We start from the raw sequence: 13,789 nt of genomic DNA on the forward strand, positions 1-13,789 counted from the left end.
GTGTGAGCTTTTAGCCACAAGACAGTCCTCAGCACACAACAGAGGACACACACAGGAGAGGAGCCTTACAAGTGCATGGTGTGTGGGCGAGGCTTTAGCCACAAGTATACTCTCAGCACACATCAAAGGACACACTCAAGGGAAAGGCCTTAGGTGTACAAGGAGCAAGGGTGTGACCTAGCAACAAGTTATCCATCAGACACACCAGAGGACACACACAGGGGAGAAGTCTTGATTGTAAGGGAATGTGGGCTAGGCGTTAGCTGGATATCACTCCTCATTACACAGCAGAGGACATGCTCAGGGAGAAATCTTAGGTACAGGGAGTGAGGGTATAGTGTTAGCTGGAGGTGGCCTCTTAAGAAACGCTGAGACTCAGGAGCCTGGGTGGTTTAGTGGGTTAAACACCTGGCTCTTGATTTCAGCTCAGGTCATGATCTCTCAGTTCATGAGATTGAGCCCCGCGTCAGGCTCTGTGCTGACAGTTTGCGTGCATGCTCTCTCTCTGTAAATAAATAAACTTTAAAAAAGGAATTTAAAAAAAAGAAACACTGAGAGTCAAATCTGTCCACCGTACATGAGTGGGCTTCAGGGACAGTCTTCTGACCCCTTATGCCCTCTGTGAGCGTGAAGATGGCAGAGGCCCAGCTTCTGAGAAGAGAGGTACCGAGCTATGGTCCTCTTGGGGAAGCGGTCTTTGCACCTGATTGACGACTTCTTACTTCCTTCTGCAAGTCCATTGACTTCCATTGACTTCTGCCATGCTCTCCTGTTTTCTTTTTTTCTCTGCTCCTAACCTGCTGTATCCTCTTCTACCCTCACCTTTAGGTATTGCTCAAGGTTGGGTCTCTAACCCTGCAATCTGAGGGACTCTGCAGCATGTCTTCCTTCTACCCTCTAATCCCAAGCCCAGGTCCCTTTAACCACCCCCCAAAAGTTCTTTAGTCTCAGGACTTACAACTCATAACCATGCTGCTTTGGCCCTCTCCTGGCAGGTGTAAGATTACCAGCCATGCCCACCACCAGTCTGATAATACCAGGTTTCGAGGCTTTCAAGCACAGCCCCTCAGAAGCACCCCCATCCCCCAATCTCAGTGCCCAGCCTTTTAGCCACCCACCCACATCTGTCCTCACTATGCTGCTAAAGCCGCTCTCACCTGTCTTACATCCCCAGGGCCCAGATGGCCCAGATTCCTGATTTGTCTCACTCCCTTCTTGGCCAACATGATGGAAAGAAAAAATATTTGTTTTCTAGTAAAATCCACACAGGGTGCCTGGGTGGCTCAGTTGGTTAAGCATCTGACTTCAGCTTGTATCATGATCTCACGGTTTGTGAGTTAGAGCCTTGCATCAGGCTCCATGCTGTCAGAGAGGAGCCTGCTTGGGATTCTCTCTCTCCCTTTCTCTCTTTCCCTTCCCTCACACACACGCTCTCTCTCTCTCAAAATCAAATAAAAACTGTAAAAAATAATCAAATCCACACAGATGTTGTAGAGATACTACACGGGCCTGGCTTAGTGAGACCACTGTCAGATTCGGGAATCACGGGAGAGGTGCAGAGGAGACCTCTGTCCAGGCCGGGGCAGATAGCTTCAGGAGTCTTCAGTCAGAAGTCGCTCCCTCCTTTGTCTTCCTTCGTGGAAAAGGGATTGAGATCAGGTCTAGGATGGCACAGTCTCCACAATGACAGGCTTAAGGTGTTGTGAGATCTTCAGAATAAAGGGTTGTGGGTGGAGGAAAGGATGGGAAAAGGAGGCAAACACTCCGAGGACAGTTGGGGTTCATAGAATGTCCTGCCTAGGGAGGAATGGTTGAAGTTTTGCTGTAGGGGCAAATGGCTGGTTTCTGACGGATGTTAAGAGATCCCAGACTCAAAAACCGTAGGGCCTGCTGAGTAAAACTGAGACCAAGGTTCAGTTCCTGTGTTCCTGCTGGCTTTGTCCTTCAAACATGCCCCTAAGGTTCTCTGGTTCTGCCCCTTTTGGGGAAGTTTTATTTAGCCCCACAAATGCTTCATCCCTTTTTTTTTTTCTTAGCTTCGTCTCTCAGTACAGACTCCTTCCTTTGTTTCCCAAATTTTCTTTTAATGTTGAAGTGCCTGCAGGCTGAGACTGTGGGGAAGAGTGTTTTTGGGGGTGTGCAGAGAGGGCACTGGAGGGGCTACTTGCTGTGTCTGCCCCTTTCCTGACTTCATGGGGATGAGGATAGAACCTTCCAAGGTCAGCTCACGTTGCTGTGACTGATTCCCTACCCTCTGCCTCCCTGGGTAATAGAGACACTCCCATTACACCATCCTACCTTTGCAGTTTTAACGTGTTAACAGATCCACCTTTAGAGGCCATTTTCCCATGAGGCTTTGTAGGAGTGCACTCTCAACTCAACCCAGGGGTCCTGGTTTTCTTTCCTTTCCTTTCCTTTCCTTTCCTTTCCTTTCCTTTCCTTTCCTTTCCTTTCCTTTCCTCTCCTTTCTTTTCCTTTCCTTTTTTAAGTTTATTTATTTTGAGAGAGAAAGACAGAGGCAGAGAGAGAGCGAGAGAGAGAATCCCAAGCAGGCTGTACACCATCAGTGCAGAGTCTGATATGGGGCTCAAATCCATGAACCGCGAGATCATGACCTAAGCCAAAATCAAGAAGCGGAAACTTGGGGCGCTTGGGTGACTCAGTTGGTTAAGTGTCCAACTTCGGCTCAGGTCATGATCTTGTAGTTCATGAGTTGGAGCCCCACGTCGGGCTCTGTGCTGACAGCTCAGAGCCTGGAGTCTTCTTCAGACTCTGTCTGTCTCTCTCTCTGCCCCTCTCTACTCTTTCTCTGCCTCTCCCCTAGTCTTTCTATCTAAAATAAATTTAAAATTTTTTTTAATTAAAAAAAAAAAAAAGGAGTCAGACACTCAACCTACTGAGCCACCCAGGTGCCCCCAGGGGTCCTGGTTTTCTGCAGCTGCTTCCATCATCATGCCCACCTCCCCTGCCTCTGCTCCTACTTTCCACCTCGTGAGAGCACCTTTCATACCCTGACCTCAGTGATACCTCTTTCTAGACCTTGCGGTGAGAGATGGGAATTAAAGCCCTCACATGTGGCTTCTGCTGGGCCTTAGGGTGAGCCTCTCTCCAGGGAGGAAGAGAGAAAGGTGGGATGAGACTTAGGCATTTATAAGTCTTAAGGAGATCATAGATCTTAAGGAGATCTCAGAGCCTTAGAATGCAGGACTGGTGAATCCAGGGTGCTCTTGGAGAGCTGGGATAAAGTTGGGCTCAGCTTAGGCATCCGGAGCTGCTCATAGGGGGAAGCAAGTCCCACTCTTTACCCTGACCTTGGATGATTCAAGGGCCCAGGCTCCCTAGGGTCATATGTGACCGAGAAGAATAAGCCCGAGGGAGAATTTGTAGGATAGTGAATTCATGGGACAGAATTTTTTGGGTAGATGAGTGTTTGAGCTTAGAGATTCCAATTCTATGGGAGAGGATTTTGTGTGGTGGGAGGCTGATAGGTGAGAAAACTTTTGAATGTTCTAATAGCTACTGTGAAGAGGTATCTGTCTTTTGAAATGTCCACATTTTGCTGGATTTCTGTTACCACCTGTTTTAAAGCTGAATCTATACTGAAAATATTTTTTATTAATCTGGTATGTTTTAATCATAAGTGTTTTATTTGATTTGAAATAAGATGTACCCAGTTGCAGAAATAGAAAATGAATTTACTTGATTTCAGGTTAAAACAAATACATATTGCCATCTTCTGTAAATAATCATTTTTAAGCCTTAGAAGTTATTCTCTTACAGGACATAATGGTCATATGGAGCCAGATCTGTGTCTAGGAGATAGTAACTGCACAACATGTAGCATCTATTATGATTTCTTTTCACTGTCAAACTTAGCTTTGGAAGATGAACCAGTTTTTGAAGTCCAGCTCTCATTCCAGGGCTCCTTCCTTTCTGTCCCACTGACCTTGTCCATTCTGAGTTCTCTGACAGATGTTAGGTCTTTGGAGCTGTGGTTTCTCCTGCCCCTGGGATTCTCTGTTGTTTCTGTTGAGCCAGCCAGAGATCACTTACATATGTGTGCAAGTCCCTGAACACACAGGAGCATTCTCAGTACAGGATGTACAACACCCATGTCAGTTATGCAGTCAGCAGTGGGAGCAACAACAGTGGTGCATTGAACTGGCTCAGAAGCTCCACTCACAAGTTCACTTTAGTTCCCTTTCCCCACTACAAACCCATGCATTGTATTTGGGAACTGGCAAAGGCTCATTCTTGTGTCTGTTTGCGTGCTCTAACATTAGGGGCCCAGAGTTTGAGGGAGTGGTGGGCACAGAAACATCTTTGTGTTTCAGCAATTATTTTAAGCCTTCACACCTTGACAAAAAGGTTCTTGATGTACCCAGACTTCTACTAGCTCAGTGTCTGCAATGATTCATTCTTTCACTATTTACATGAACCCAGTAAATCTTAGACAATGAATTTGCTTAAAAACTGTTTACATTCTTTTTTTTTTAATTTTTTTTAACGTTTATTTATTTTTGAGACAGAGAGAGACAGAGCATGAAGGGGGGAGGGGCAGAGAGAGAGGGAGACACAGAATCGGAAACAGGCTCCAGGCTCCGAGCCATCAGCCCAGAGCCTGACGCGGGGCTCGAACTCACAGACCGCAAGATCGTGACCTGAGCTGAAGTCGGACGCTTAACCGACTGCGCCACCCAGGCGCCCCAAAACTGTTTACATTCTAAAGCCAAAAACCCATTACTGGTGAAAATGAACTGTTTTTAACCCTGATTATTTATCCAACTTTTTAAATGTTTATTTATTTTGGGGAGAGAGAGAGCACAAGCAGAGAGGGGTTGAGAGGAAGATAGAGAACCCGAAGCATGCTCAGCACTATCAGCACAAAGCCCCACGAGGGGCTCCAACCCATGAACTGTGAGATAATGGCCTGAGCCAAAGTCAGACACTCAGCTGACTGAGCCACCCAGGCGCCCCTTACCCAACTTTTTTCTTTAAAAAAATACTTGGACAGATATTCTGTTTTCCTTTTTTAAAGCTTTATTGAGGTATAATTGACATTCAGTCAACTGAACACTTTTAAAGTATACAATTTGGGGGACACCTGGGTGGCTCAGTCGGTTGAGCGTCCGACTGCGGCTCAGGTCATGATCTCACGGTTCGTGAGTTTGAGCCCCACGTCAGGCTCTGTGCTGACAGCTCAGAGCCTGGAGCCTGCTTCAGATTCTGTGTCCCCACCCCCTGCTCTGCCCCACCCCTGCTTGTGCTCTGTCTCTCTCTGTCTTTCAAAAATGAATAAACATAAAACAATTTTTTAAAAATAAAGTATACAATTTGGTGAATTTTGAGGTATTAACCCAAAGGATACAAAAATGCTGATTCAAAGGGGCCCGTGCACCCCAACATTTATAGCACCACTATTGACAATAGCCAAATTATGGAAAGAACCCAAATGTCCATCAACTGATGAATGGGTAAAGAAGATGTAATATATATATAATGGAATACTACGTGGTGATGAAAAAGAATGAAATCTTGCCATTTGCAACAAAGTGGATGGAACTAGAGGGTATTATGCTAAGTGAAAGAAGTCAGTTAGAGAAAGACAGATATATGATTTCACTCATATGTGGAATTTGAGAAACTCAACAGATGAACATAGGGAAGGAAAGAAAAGATAAGATAAAAACAGAGAGGGAGGCAAACCATAAGAGACTCTTAAATACAGAGAATAAACTGAGGGTTGCTAGAGTGGAGGTGGTTGGGGGGCGAGGGTTAAATGGGTGATAGGCATTAAGGACAGCACTTTTTGGGATGAGCACTGGGTGTCATATGTAAGAGATGAATCACTGGATTCTACTCTTGAAGCCAGGACTATACTGTATGATAATTAACTTAAATTAAAAAAAAAAAAAGAAAAAAATGGCTTCTTTTACTCAGCATAATTATTTTGAGAATTATCCACATCATGTATCAATAGTTCATTCTCTTTTTTTAATTTTTATTTTTTACATTTATTTATTTTTGAGAGATAGAGTGTGAGCGGGGGAGGGGCAGAGAGAGAGGGAGACATGGAATCGGAAGCAGCCTCCAGGCTCTGAGCTGCCAGCACAGAGCCTGACACGGGGCTTGAACCCATGAACCATGAGATCATGACCTGAGCTGAAGTCAGACACTTAACTGACTGAGCCACCCAGGCGCCCCTAGCTCATTCTTTTTATTGCTGAATAATATTTCATTATGTGGATAAATTACAATTTATTCATTTACCCGTTTTGATTATTTCCAATTTTGGCTATATTGTGAACATTCATGTACCAGTCTTTGTATGGGCATATGCTTTCAGATATCTTGGGTAAAAACATTAGGAGTGGAATGACTGGGTCTTATGATGGGTGTATGTTTGACTTTCTTTGAAACTACCAAATTTTTCCAAAGTGGTTGTTCCATTTTTTTATATCAGCAGAGTATGAGACTTTCAGTTCCTCCACATTCTTACCAACACTTGGAATGGATAATATTTTAAATTTTAGACATTGTAATAGATGTATAGTGCTGTCTCATCATGGTCTTACTTTATATTTCACTAATGGGTAATGATGTTTAACATCTTTTCATTTTGCTCATATTCTTTATTGGATGTTTGTTTTCCTATTATTGAGTTTTGAGAAATCTTTATATATTTTTGATACAAGCCCTTTATCAGATATGTAATTTGCTCTCAAAATGAATGAAAGACCTAAAGATAAGAGCTAAAATTATCAAACATAGGCACAAGCCTTTATGATCTTAGGTTAGGCAATGAAGTTCTAGATCACCAAAAGCACAACAAATAAGAGGGAAAAAATGACAAAATGGATTTAATAAACACTTAAAGCTATGTGCTTCAAAAGACACCATTAAGAAAGTGAAAGTAAAAGATTACCTCTTATTATATATATTTATTCACTTTTACCTTTGAACTATACTTGGATCTGGAGCTTTAACTTTATGTGTACATCTAAACCTGACCTTGGTCATGGACCTTAGGTCTGCACATGTATGTTGGGCATGCACCTTGGACCTGAATTTGTCCAGTTCCTTGGAAACAATCATAAGCTAGAAATTGTAAGTGGATGTGAACCTTTTACTCAGACCTTGGAATTTGTCCTGGACTTAGACCCTGGGCCTTGGACAATATTTAGATACTGGATTCCAACCTTATAATTCAGTTCTTGACCTTTATTTTCCCAGAATCTTGGACCTGAGTTTATATCTAGACCTTGGTCACGGACCTGGACCTTAGACCTTGATTTGGAGCGTGAGTGTTATATGGTAGGGCTGTCGTAACAAAGTACCACAAACTGGGTCACTTAACCAACAGAAAGTTATGTCTCACAGTTCTGGAAGCTAGAAGTTCAAGATAAGATGTTGGCAGGGTTGATTCCTTCTGAGGGCTGGGAGGGAGAAATGCATTTCATACTTCTCTTCTGGCTTTTGGTGTTTTTCTGACAATCTTTAGCATTCTTTGGTTTGTAGACGAATTGCCCCAATATCTGTCTTCATGTTCACATGGTAGTTCCCCCTGTACGCGTGTCTGTGCCAAATTTCTTCCCTTTATAAGGACACCAGTCATACTGAATTAGGAGTCCACCTACTCCTGTATGACTTCATCTTAACTAATTACATCTGCAACAACCCTATTTCCAAATGAGGTCACATTCTGAGGTACTTGGAGTTAGGACTTCAACATATGAATTTTTGAGGGCCACAACTCAACCCATTACAGGCGTGAGGTGGTATCTTTGGGCATTGACCTGAACTCTGTATATGAACTTTGAATTTGTACTTGGAACTGGATGCGACCTGACCAGAACATTGAACCTGACCTTAGACCTAGACCTTGGCCTTTGGAAGAGTGATTGAAACTTTGATTGGGAGATCAGATCTGGATTTTGGATATGGACTTGGACCTTGGACCCAGTACTTGAATTTGGGCCTGGACCTAAATTTGACATTGAAATTAGATTTGACAGTAGGCCTACTCTTTGGACTTGGCTCTGGGTTTTGGAACTGTGCCTTGGAACTTATTGGTTTATCTTCAACCTCCCCCCTTAAAATTGGATATGCACCTTGTACCTCAAGTTTGGATGTGGGCCTGGACCTAACCTTGGTTGTGGACATTGGACATACACTTTCATGTAGACATGGACCATGGGACCTGCACCTGGATCTTGGAAGTAGACTTTGGACCTTGTTCCTGAGCCTTAAATTTTGATTTCAAATCTTGATCTCTGACCCTGACCTAGGACTTAAATCAAACCTGAATCTCAACCTGGTCCTTGGCTTTGGACATTGTCATGGTCTTTGGACTTGGACCTTGAAACTAGATTCATATCTGAACTATGTATCTGAACAGTTCTGGACTTTGAATCTAACCTTAGGCATTGTATTTGCTTATAAATCTGAATTTATTATTTTTACTATTTTTTTAATGTTTATTTTTGAGAGAGAGAGAGAGAGAGAGAGAGAGAGAATGAGCAGTAGAGGAGCAGAGAGAGGGGGAGATACAGAATCCAAAGCAGGATCCAGGCTCCAAGCTGTCAGCACAGAGCCTGACATGGGGCTTGAACCCATGACCTTCAAAATCATGACCTGAGCTGAAGTCAGACTCAACCAACTGAGCCATCAGGCACCCCTGAATCTGAACTTCTAACAGAGGACTTGAACTTTATACCTGGACCCTGGATCTGACCCCAGCCTAGACTTCAGACCTGGATGTGGATGTGACCTTGGGCCAAGGATTTAGACCTGGATGTCCATCCTGAACTTTGACCTTCTCCTGGACATTGAGCTTGAAACTTAGACCTAGATGGGGCCTGTAACTTATACCTGACATTAGACTTGTACATTGGATCTGGATCTTAGACATGAACTTAAGATATGCATGTGAACATTGGACCTGAAACTTGGACCTAGATTTTCCAAGTTTTTTGGATATAACCTTTGAAAAATCATTATTTATTTATTTACTGAGAGAGACAGAGAGAGAGGAAGCACAAGTGGGAGAGGGGCAGAGAGGGAGTGAATCCCAAGCAGGCTCCACATTGCCAGTGCAGAGCCCAACATGGGGCTTGAACTCAAGAATTGTGAGACCATGACCTGAGCCAAAGTTGGAGGCTTAACCGACTGAGCCACCCAGGCACCCCTCTTGGATATAACCTTTAACTGGAATTTGGACCTGAACCTGGATTTTTTTATTTGGTCATCAGAGCTGGACATGAACATGAACTTTGAACCTGAACCTTGGAACTCAACCACAGACCTGGATTTGTTCAGTGTTTAGGAACTGACATTAGATCTGGACCTTGGTCAAGGATCTGACACATGCTTGGAGCTGGGACTCAGATTTCAATCTGTATCTTGGACTTAGGACCATGATCTGTATGATGTAAATGCACCTTGGACCTGGACCTTGGACCAGAATTTATATATGAACTTGGACTAATCTTTGGATCTAAATCTGGACCTGGTTTTGGATGTTGGACTTAGGCCTAAAGCTTTGATTTTACCTAGAACATATACTGGTTGTTTTTTTTTTTTTTTAATTAAAAAAATGTTTGTTTAAAATTTATTTGTTGAGAGAGAGAGACAGAGACAGAGACAGGGACAAAGAGAGAGAGAATGAGCAGGGGAGGGGCAGAGAGAGAGGAAGAAAGAAAGAATTCCAGGCAGGCTCCATGGGGTTAGTGTGGCACCCAATGCAGGTCTCGATCTTACCAACTGGGAGATCATGACCTGAGCCAAAACCAAGACTTGGAAACTCAACCAACTGAGCCATCCAGGTGCCCCTGGAACATATACTTTTGACACTATACTTTGTCATTAGACATGGACCAGGACTTGTTACTTGGAACTGTATCTTGGACCTCAGATCTGAAATTTAAACCTGGTAGTGACCTGTATTCCTTGTACTTGACCTTATATCTGGCAATTGAATCTCTACCCAGGTCTTGGACTTGGATCTCAAATCTTGCATTTCCTTGGATAATGGATCTTACCTGAAATATAGAAATTGTATCTACATTTGGATCTTTGACCTGGACCTGAATCTACGAACAAGATTTTGGATCTCACCAGTGAATTTTGGCAATGATCCTGGACCTCAGACCTGGATTTAGTTCTTAGACTTAGGCTTCAGTCCTGGATGTAGATCTCAAATGTGAATATGAGACCTTAAAGCTGAACCTCATTTCTGGCCCCCAATCCTATAATTTAGAATGGATTATACATGTTCTTGGAACTAGAACTTCAATCTGGATCTTGGAACTAGAACTCAACCTTGTACTAAATATTCAAACTGGACTTCAGACATGGATTTAACCTGGATTTTGGACTCACCTTAGACCTGGGAAGTGGACCTAGAATTGGACCCTGGACTTGGTCATTGAACCTCTGTACTGGACCTGACTTTGGATCCAGACTTTGTGTCTTGACCTGAACCTGGACTTTGGAAGTGGTTGAATGTACCTCAACCTTGAACAGGTGTCTTGAATCTGGACTGTAAACCTGGACCTAGATTTAACATTAAATGCGGACATTGGACCTGAGCCTCAAATATGAACATAGATATTGGACTTGGACCATGGACCTCGACTTGGATCCAGATCTAGGATATAGTGTTTGGAACTAAACACTGGCCTGCTCCTGAACCTTGTTGTAGACGTTGGATATGGAATTGGCTTGTAAGTTAGTCCTGACATTAAACCTGGTCCTTGGACATGGACTTGGACTTTGATATTAGAACTGTATCTTGGACATTGAATGTTCTAAACATGGATTTGCCCTTTGGACCTGAACTTAGGATGTGGATCTGCATTTGATCTTGGATACTTATGTTAGACTTGGCCTTTGGAAATGGACATGGATCTTGGACCTGGACCTTGACCTGAATGTTGGAATAGACTTAGGGACTTTGTTCTCAAACTCTGGACCTGGGCCTTGAACCTGGAACCTCAGACTTGGGGCTGGATCTTGGACTTGGCCCTTAGATCTCAAACTGGTCTTTGGACATAGAATTGGAACCTTGGACTTGAACATCAAATCTCAATTGTGGAACTCTGTTTGTCTATGATGTTGGACTTATCCTCAGACTTGGTCCTTGGTGATGGACCCAGGCCTTGGACCTTGTTACTTGAGCTTCAACTTCTAACCTAACTCTTTGATCTCATATCAAGACCTCAGACTTGGACATCAGACCTACATCAGGATATGACTTTAGATCTGGAATATTGATCTGAACCGGAATTCTAGACCTAGATTACGGGACCTTGGCCTTAGACTGGAATCTTGGTTTGAAACTCAACTTGTCCTGGACACTGAACTCAGATATAGGATTGATTTGGATCTTGCAACTATACCTTTAACTTTGACATCTAACGTTCGTCACAGAACTTGGACTTGGGGCATTTGTTTTGGTCTCTCTTGTGGGTGCTATGCCACCACCTTGGTATCTTTCCATGAGGGAGGGTAGCCTCAGACTTGGCTAGGAAGTAGAGTGCTTCCCCTGGCTGCTTATTGATAGCTGGCACTCCTAATCAATCTCCTTTGTCAGTTTGCCTGGAGTTTTCAGCTGGACTTTCTATTTAGTCTGTTTAGTCATGGGAAAAAATAGGCCAGATGGGCTGTCATCTAGTGCTGGGTTAGAGTTTGGGAAATGCCTCGTCTGGACCACCTTGTTCTGTTGTGTGGGGAGACCTAAGATGCCCTGTTGCTGTGTTGTTCCTCCAGTCCAGAAGTCTCAAACCATTTATCCTTCAGGCAACCTTCTAGAGTTCTCCTTGATGGTTTCTTGCATATTTTCAGGTTTATAGTTGTACTCAGCAGGGAGGAGCAGAGATAAATGGGTCTATACCATTTTGTCTAGACTGAAGTCACTGGTCATTGCTGTTGTAGGTTACTCTGTTGAGAGTTTTGCTATAGAGATGAGCAGAGACATGAGAGAGTGGCATGAAGGAGATGTGGTGTTAAGAAAGGTTTGCTTTTAAAATAATCTAAAAACGGAGGGGAAAAAACATAAGAGACTCTTAAATACAAGAGAACAAACTGAGCATTGCTGGAGGGGTTGTGGTTGGGTGGGAGGGGCTAAATGGGCAAGGGACATTAAGGAGGACACCTGTTGGGATGAGCACTGAGTGTTATATGCAGGGGATGAATCACTGGATTCTACTCATGAAATCATTATTGCACTGTGTGCCAACTAACTTGGATGTAAAGAAAAAAAAAGAAAAAAAAAGAAACAAGAACGGAAAAAGAATTGTTTGTTTAATTTATTAATGAGAGAAACTATAGCATGTTTGTAAGATCTATTTCTTGATGGTGCAGGAAGCATAGGAAATAATTACTTGAAAAGGTAGGAGGCAATAAGATCTCCTGTACAAATTTGAGAAAGCTTTAGATAGGAGCTTAGAAGGTTTGTCCATTGCCCATCCTAACAGGAAGGAAGCAGAGTATGTGAGCACAGATGCAAGTAGGTACTCAGTGAGGTCTTGGGAGTCTGAGGAACTTCTCTCTTGACTGTTTCTGTTATCTTCCTGAAAGAGGAAGCAGGGTCAACAGCTAGACAGTGAAAAAAGAAGGAAGAGGTTGTTGGAGATTTGGAGAGAGAATATATGAAAAAGTTACCTAGGAGAGTGGACTAGTGAATGGTCTAGATTTAGAAGACGTGACAGAGGGATACAGAAGACTATGATTTGAAAGTAGGATTTAGGGGTAACTGGGTGGCTCAGTCGGTTAAGCGACCAGCTCTTGATTTCAGCTCAGGTCACGATCTCATAGTTCTCAAGACTGAGACCCACGTCAGGCTCTGCACTTAGTGCAGAGCCTGTTGGGATTCTCTATCCCCCTCTCTCTCTGCCCCTCACCTGCTTGTGCTCTCTCTCTCTCTCTCTCTCTCTCTCTCTCAAAATAAGTAAATAAACGTAAAAATTAAAAAAAATAAAAGTAGGATTTAGGGGTGCCTGGGTGGCTGTCAGTTAAGCATCCAACTCTTGGTTTCAGCTCATGATCTAGCAGTTCATGAGTTCAAGCCTCACACAGGGCTCTGCGCTCACAGAGTAGAGCCTGCTTGGGATTCTCTCTCTCTCTCCCTCTTTCTCTTTGCCCTACTCGCCCCTTCAAAATAAATAAATAAACTTAAAAAAAAAAGTAGGATTTAAAGACTTCAGAGACGGAGGAATCCTAAGTGATGTCAAAAGCCAGAGTATGAATAGCCTAGTTCTATTAACAAAGCAATGACTCCTATGTCTGGCACTGTGCTGGGCAACAGTGACAAAGGCATGAAGAAACCAGTCTCTTCCGGTGGGTTAGTGAGTAAGCTACACTGGAGTGGGCTGCTGAGACAAGGGAGATGAGCCTGTTAGCATAGACAACTAATGTGGGTTCTTTGTCCAGAGAGGAAGAAACACAGGTAGCTGAAGGGGAAAGTGAGGTTAGAAAGATTTTGAAAAGTGGGAGACACTAAAACGGACTCAGTAGAGAGAGGTAAAAGTGTACTAGAGACTAGAAAACCAAAAGAGCAAGATGGGATTCAGAGCACGTGGAAGGGCTGACTTAATGGGAAGCAGGGCCCTTTCCTGTGTTGTAACAGGAAGAGAAGAGAAGATGGGAGCATATGCAGGTACATTTCTAGATTCAGATGTAAGACTCCTAGGCGTGTCACTCTAAGCCCAAAGGTAGTACAACAGCATAAATGCTTTAGCCCATTATCTTCCATGTGAGGTAAGCCCCTTATTGCCACAGAGATGCTGCT

General features: G+C 43.3%; 1 long non-coding RNA gene across 1 annotated transcript in view; it reads left to right on the top strand.

Moving 5' to 3' along the window:
• Positions 1 to 13,789, top strand: part of LOC111556228 — a 31,814-nt gene that overhangs the window by 13,231 nt on the left and 4,794 nt on the right. The gene's annotated exons all lie outside the window — the stretch shown is intronic.

This window comes from Felis catus, chromosome A2 (assembly GCF_018350175.1).
Source record: "Felis catus isolate Fca126 chromosome A2, F.catus_Fca126_mat1.0, whole genome shotgun sequence".
NCBI lineage: Eukaryota > Metazoa > Chordata > Mammalia > Carnivora > Felidae > Felis > Felis catus.